The following is an 8,105-nucleotide window of genomic DNA, read 5'->3' as shown; positions in this document are numbered from 1 at the left end:
TCTCTCTAGATCATTTTGTAAATGGAATTGATCGGCTGATGATTTTACTAGACGGTAAATTTCTGCGTCATCTGGAAACAGTCTAAAGGGGCTGCTCAGATTATCACCTATATTATTTATGTAAATAGGGAACAGCAGAGGGCTTTGCGGAACGCTAGATATCACTTCTGTTCTACTCGATGATTTACCGTCTATCACTACGAACTGTGACCTCTCTGAGAGGAAATCATCTGCAATACTCTTTCCAGCTTTTCAGGCTGTTTCTGACCACCCTGTGTACAGGCGTGAGCATCTGTCACCGAATAATAGCTGCACGAGATCGAGTACTTTGACCGATATTTCAACCGCCGACAGATTAAACCTGATTTTGAAGAGTGTAATAAATAGCTACTTTCATGTAGAAACGTGAAGTCTTCTATATGATTGAATAGTTCAACCAGACTGTTTCACCGATATCGTATAACAGATAGTGGAAAACAGCCGATGTGATTGTGAAAGACTGGTGCTGACCCCGTAGACAGCGGGATTGTTGCAATATCAAACAACTCAGGGCTTTCTTCCAATGCAACTTGAAAACAAAATTATTTATATCTGAAAAATTATCCACAGACTTTTTACAGACGACACAATTATCTGAAATGAAGTATTGTCCGAAAAAAAATTGCAAATTTTCAGTTACAGCTTGATAAAATTTTAGTGTTGAAACGATTGGCAATTGCTTTAAATGTTCATAATTATAAAGAAGTGTACTTCACAAAATTCTAAAATGTAGTATTCTATGACAAAATTGTCAGTGAGTCACAGTTGGAATCAAATCATACACATACCTGCAGTCAGGAGGCCCGTGTGCGGACCACACGTCCCTCCATACAGCATCCAAATGGCCTCCCAGTCTGAGGATGGCACGGCGTCGATCGGTCACGATATTAGCCTATCTGTGCCCAGAAGGGCGGACCTTTTCTATAGGTTCTAGAGACATGAAGCCTATTGATCAAATGGCTCAAATGGCTCTGAGCACTATGGGACTTAACATCTGAGGTCATCAGTCCCCTAGAACTTAGAACCTAACTAACCTAAGGACATCACAAACATCCATGCCCGAGGCAGGATTCGAACCTGCTACCGTAGCGGTTCCAGACTGAAGCGCCTAGAACCGCTCGGCCACTGCGGCCGGCCCTATTGATCACACGGTTTTCGACAGAGCAAGTGGTAGACTATGGCACTTTCGTTCGATACGGGGAAAACCCAAGCAGTCTGCAGGGGAGACAGATAACAAAACTCTCGTGCGATCTGTCTTAGAATGTTATGGTTCAAATGGCTCTGAGCACTATGGGACTTAACATCTATGGTCATCAGTCCCCTAGAACTTGGAACTACTTAAACCTAACTAACCTAAGGACATCACACAACACCCAGTCATCACGAGGCAGAGAAAATCTCTTAGAATATTACTTAAGTGTGTGGAACCAATACGAAGTATCACTAAAAGGGGTACTTAACATATGCAAAGGAGGCCACTTCGAATGATCAGTGGTTTATTTGACACCTGGGAGAGCATCATAAGAAATGTTCAACGTCCTGAACTGGCACATGCTTTAAGACAGACGCCAGCCGTCCGTGAAAGCCTACGTATATTAAGTGAGGTAGCTAGGAATAAACTACGATACCTGATATATCACTCCGGCAAGACATGGTTAGACTAACCACAGCTCATACAGAAGCATTTAAGCAATCATTCTTCCTGCGCTCCAGAAGCGAATGGGAGGTGAAGAAACCCCAATATGAAGTATGATGGGCAGAACCCTCTACCGTTCACTTCACATTCGTTTGCAGAGTATCTGACTTTATGAGCTAATGGCAACCTATTGAGAAATACATAGTCTCTCCTCTAATTTCATTCGCGTTCAATTAAATAATTTAATGTAATATGGACGTTTGAAAGGGATCAAATTACCGTCTTCCCTTCCTTTGGGCAGCGGAACGGACTAGCTGCTTTCTAATAACTCGGGGAGAGCTACAGTGTAGCAGCTTTGTGAACAGAAGCTAATGAGTTTCGAGCCGATTAACAACGACGCGGCAAAGGTAAACGGTGTTAGCCTTGCAAAGCAGTGAGAGTAATGGTGGTTGTGTCCCGGCAGTGATAGATTATATGGGTCCCGAGGAACTTCGTAGCAGAATAATTACAACTCGCTTTCTGCGCCGGGATGCTTTAACTGGAAATATGAGACAAAAATCCCTATAAAAACTATGGAGCCACTCGTTCTCTAAAAAAAGGAACTTAGGAAGCATTTTTTAAAACGACATTTCAGATTATCAAATTGTATTCAATGTGATGTGCACAGTGTAATATAGAAATTGGAACATCTCTGAAGATACCTTACAGTCCTCCCTCGGGCATGGGTGTGTGTGTTGTACTTACCATAAGTTGGTTGAAGTTAGATTAAGTAGTGTGTAAGCTTAGGGACCGATGACCGCAGCGGTTTGGTCCCACAGGATTTTACCACAAATTTCCAAAATTTTTCCACTGTGGTCACTAGAGACACTGCACATGCTGTGTTTTGGGAAGGCTGGGTAGGAAACCGGCCGTTCGATTTCAATGGAACCATCCTGGCATTCACCTTAAGCGATATAGGCAAATTCCGGAAAACCTAAATTTGGCTGACCGGACGGTGTTTCGAACCGCCGTCCTCCATAGTACGAGTCCACTGTCTAACTGCTCTCTTATTATAACCTCGTTGTAATGACACTATTACTGTTATTTCGCATTTTTTTCACACCTTGAGAAAAAATAACAGGGAAATTTTAAAAAAAGATACTGAAATACACTTTATGATAAATGAATATTCAACATGTTTTATATTATATTCATTTCAGTGCTTTTAATATAACATACCAGTGCAATTTACATGTAGTACTTACTCATACATCCATACAAAACCAAGTCTGCACTACTACTCACTGCCGCCTAAAAGGCTTTACAAAATGGTTCAAATGGCTCTGAGCACTATGGGACTGAACATCTTAGGTCATCAGTCCCCTAGAACTTAGAACTACTTAAACCTAACTAACCTAAGGGCATCACACACATTCATGCCCGAGGCAGGATTCGAACTTGCGACCGTAGCAGTCGCGCGCTTCCGGACTGAGCGCCTAGAACCGCGAGACCACCGCGGCCGGCAAAAGGCTTTACACCAAAGAGCATAAATCATAACCACAGCCACTGATGCCGTACGACTTCACTTACTTTATCCCCGAGTCACTGAGAGTACTTCAGAAATATAATTCTTTATACAATTTCGATTTAAATTTAAAACATCATTAGTGTAATTTATTGTGTTTTATTATTATTATCATAATTACTGGCAGCAGCTGTAGTAGTAGAAGTGCTGCCGGTAAAACTTAATTAGTTCTTAGTCGGCATCACTTACATTGTCTCTGTAGACACTCAAATCATTTTAATACTATTTCTTGTAGTAAAAGTATCATTATTTCTGAGGTAACTATGGTGTAAAGAAGGTACTGTATGTGTGAAGCCCAGGTTCGTTCCTGATGGCCCCAATCAGACCAGGTTAAATAAATACTTCTGTTAAGATTTAGATTTTTTCACAGAGACAACTTCCCATTTCTGGTGTCTATTGTTAAGAACAATATCTCTGATACCAGTAGTCTTAGTGCCAACATTTTGGTAGAAATAAAAGAATTTAAATTATATCAGTTATTTTTGTTTCAGTAATCAATAATGTTAGTTAAATATGTATTACAATAAAAAAGATTCCGAGGGAACTAAAGGTATAAATAAATGGCAACGTATACAAAACTCTTTAAAGGTACATCATACAAAGGCAGACAATTCTCAAAACCATTTTATCTTTACGCTTATATGCAAGTAATATATGCAAATGGCTGGGCACATGAATGTGTAGTGTTGTGTACTAAATTGATGTATCGTGTTGCTTACTAAAAATAAAATGAGTGCAGGGCACTCTCCAGTTTCATTATAAGTACTGAGTCATCTCGCTCGGTCATTACAACAACTCAGCCATAGTCATACAAGAATGAAGTGCCCATAAAGGGAGACAGATTTCTACAGCAGTGGTATGAGGAGTTAAACGCACACGCTTATTTCACACATTGCGAATCCGTGCCATCTGCTAACAATATGTTAAGCGGGACCAAACCATTTGGACAAAAGCACACACTGATGTCGAAACTAATTAATGAGCTGATGGATTCGCTAAGAAGGCTACACGCACAGGATTATTATTGAATATTGTAATCCTCTATACAGAATTTGACCGGGTTAATAGGTAAAGGACTGTCTCTGAGAGGCAAGAAGAATGGAACCTAGTAGTTTTCTTCAAGACAAAGCGGTGCGCTCATATCCAGCCTTGAGTACTTCCACAGACGTTGTTCGCCTCCTTAAATTGCCATGGAAAGGGAATATCCGCTGTTATTAGGATATTTGATGACTGTAGTTTCTCAACTTACCTGCACAGAAATCATTTGTTAGATTCCCCCTCCCCTGCGAATACGACAGTAATTCACCAGGAGATATTAACTACATTATTTTCGCCTATAAGGAGGACAGTGCACACACAGGTATCTTTGTGGTAAACTGATAACAACGTGGATGCACCTCAACAGACTTCAAAAAATGGCTCTGAGCACTATGGGACTTAACAGCTGTGGTCATCAGTCCCCTAGAACTTAGAACTACTTAAACCTAACTAACCTAAGGACATCACACACATCCATGCCCGAGGCAGGATTCGAACCTGCGACCGTAGCAGTCGTCAACAGACTTCCAAGTCCCTTCTTTGCAAGGGATTGTGTTGTACATGGAGGATAGTGTACCGGTTCCCAGGAAGAAATAATGTTTCGTTGTCGGTATTTCGATCTAACGACCGATTTTGAATCAAATGAAGGAATGAGCGCTAGGAACCACCATAAGAAGTTTCCGGTATTTTCCACTGTGTTGGTAGTTGTGAGGTAAGAGGTTGTGCTCTGTGCAGCGGTTGTAAACGTTACGAGTTCTACATATCTAAGTATTGTTTGAAGGATATTGTTAATTCCTCAGTTTCAGAGTTTTCTGGCGAGCAAAATTATGTACATTTTTAAAACTAATTACATAAGGTGTGGACGGTTAACCCATACTTCGTCGGTCGTGCATCATCTTGTAACTTGAAACGGAAAACAGTCCTGTACGATGGAACTCGTGATATTTGGCAATGAAATGAGCTTTTTTTTATATCGTAACAATTTCCCATGTCATTGCAAGTCATTGGAAATAGTTTCTAATTTAAAATGTTTTAACTTGTGCTAGATTTTGATAATACTTCTTAATCTGATTTTAGTTACTGATTATTGGTGTGGAGTAGAGTCGTAGTGTAACACATAGACCATTAAATATAGTACCGATAAGATTTTCTCGATTGCAACACTTTTAAATTTAAATAGAATTTTTGTACTTAGCTACTTGAGCATATTATTCCTTGGAACATTTTTTCACACTTGGAAAAACCATTCTTTTCCAAAGTAATTTTTGTAATTTCACAAAAAGACTGGACCACATATAAAGGAGCTGCTGTCATTTCAATATAGGATAACAAAATATATCAAACTTCCATTACACGGCTGACTAGATCCTAAAGTCTGAAAAGTGTTCCAACGTACCACAGTCCCTTCTACCCGATCTGGTCATGGATGAGTCCTCACGAATTAAACTAACAGTCGAAAAACTCGTAACTTCATTCCTTCCTAGCCAGTGGATGCTACCTGATACTCTCGCCATAATTGCGATATTACAATACCTGTGTTGGTAAGGAATACGATGCAATGTTCCTTCGGACAGGCATGCCTGTGCGAAGGAACACGCACCGAGGCGACTACAGCCTACATGAAAAACATGAAATGTATTCGCAGTTGCGAATGCGGACAACCATCACGTGCATAAAGGAATTACGACAACGAAAATTTGTATCCGACCAGGACTCTAATCTGGATTTCCCACTTTACGCGAGTGGTCGCCTTAACCTCTTTGGCTATCCGTGCATGACTCACAGCCACACCCAAACTTCCATAAGCCGTCGTTCATGCGTCAAAATCTGCACTCGTACAATTATGAAATTCCCGTGTAGAGGGACGTTATTTTAATTGAAAGTCACTGCCTAGTATCATCGTATATAAGCGCTATAGCAGTGTCTGTGTTGTTAAGATATACGATGCAATGTTCCTTCGTCTAAGAGTGCAAGTTGTGACGCACGTACGACGACATATGGAAGGTTGGGTCTGGTCGTGAGTCGTGCGATTAAGGCGACGGCTCGCGTAAAGAGGGGTATCCTGGTTCGATTCCCGGTCCGGCACAAATTTTCGTTGTCATCATTCCATCACACAGCTGACGGTTGTCCGTATTCTCAACTGCGAATAAATTTCCTGTGTCTCACCCTGATTGTTGTGTAGAAATACACGGCACGTCCGCTGCAAGTGGCAGACGCTGCTACTCACCAGAAAACATACAGGCAGCCTCTCAGTGCATTAGTTCCGCTCGCTGCTGCATTTTGTCCTGGAAGTCTGAAGTCTCCTGCCTTAACATGTGCACTGTTTCGAATTCCATCCACAGCCCTGTCCAAATCTCTTCCTCTCCTGTCCTTTGCTCAGAGCAGCGTCCTCTCCACAAAACGTAATCCTCCGATGAAAATCTTTCGCTAAAACCCCGGCCAGCGATGCAACTGTTGAGGTGCTGTCTGTTTTCCTACCAAAACGTCTGTGTAAAATGTATTCCTGCCGATACCGTTTCTACAGCATTCTGTGTTGCCCTCCTACTTCAACAATTTATTTTTTAGTGCATTAATGCGCGGTCCTCCCCGAACACGAAATTTCCAGAAGGTCAGCCCCTAACCTCCCAATCTTCAGTATTTTTTAAGAACGTCCAATGATCTCATCTCCCGCCCCTTGGAGGAAATATGCTCAACTTCACTGGGGCTGGTGTTTGGTCGACACACTGGGGCTGGTGTCTGGTTTACACAGCTCTCTTTTACTGGGAGACAAAAAACGCATTAAACAAATATGAATTTATGTACACAGACTGAAGCGTATAGTGAAAACTTGTACCAAGGCTGGGAATCGAACCCAGGTCTCCTGCTTACTAGGCAGGTGCGTTAGCCACTATGTCACCATGGCACAGCAGTTCACACAACAGTGATAATTTGGATCGAGGAAGGAGGCGTGCAGGGTAATCCGTGCATTTGTGTGGAAGGTGGCTTAGTGGCTAACGCATCTACCTAGTAAGCAGGAGATCCGGGTTCGATTCCTGGTGTTGGTACAACTTTACACTCACCGTTTCAGTCGGTACACATGAAATCATATTTGTATGAGACCAGTAAAGTTTCTGAAATTGTGTCATTTCATTTGCATTAAACAATGATGAATAACATCGCTTCCTTAGAGCGGGCAGGGGCTATGGATATATTCAAACTGTTCCTCACTCCATCTTTCTTCTGTCACTGGGTTGAGTACAATGTACTCTGCAGTTCGCTTTTCCAAACCAGGACCTGGCTGTAAAACGGCCATATGCTTGTGAAAGGTGCCCACCCAGCTCATATACCTATTAGTGGCTGCCACCATCATCTGCATCGACTGAACTCTATCGAGATTCGAATCGCTCCTCACAAACTCAAATGTGAAATGGAAAGCTTTCGCGAAATGGAAACGTTGCAGAATTAATGGCCCTAACAACCGAGTCCAGGGTGTGGTCCTCCTAAAGATCGATAGTAATGAACGGATGCAGTAGTCATCTAGTTACTGAAATTAAACAGTGCTCCGAATTGATCCAAATTTATTATAAGCCTAAGTGCAAACAAGAACAAAGACATGATCTGATAATAGCACAGCATTGTTTTCGAACAGTCAGAGGTGAAAGAAAATTACAACATATAATCTTTAAACAGATCAACTTACATGTGACTGTAGAATGTCAAAGCCCGCAAGGTCTGTGTAAAGAAAAGGATCAGTTTACTAATTCGCAATTTTTCGAAAAAACCAACACACGATTCCAATGAGGACATAGGGATTTCAATCTGCCGTCGGGTAAAGAATATCAAATGCAA

The 8,105-nt window shown here is 41.5% G+C and overlaps 1 non-coding gene across 1 annotated transcript; it reads right to left on the bottom strand.

Annotated features, from left to right (window-relative positions):
- Positions 1–7,107: 7,107 nt before the first annotated feature.
- Trnat-agu (transfer RNA threonine (anticodon AGU)) lies at positions 7,108–7,179 on the bottom strand. The gene has a single exon. It is a non-coding gene; the product is annotated as a tRNA-Thr (tRNA).
- Between the last annotated feature and the right edge of the window lie 926 nt (positions 7,180–8,105).

This window comes from Schistocerca serialis, chromosome 3, assembly GCF_023864345.2.
Source record: "Schistocerca serialis cubense isolate TAMUIC-IGC-003099 chromosome 3, iqSchSeri2.2, whole genome shotgun sequence".
In the NCBI taxonomy this organism is placed as follows: domain Eukaryota; kingdom Metazoa; phylum Arthropoda; class Insecta; order Orthoptera; family Acrididae; genus Schistocerca; species Schistocerca serialis.
This window is presented reverse-complemented; position numbering and strand designations above follow the sequence as displayed.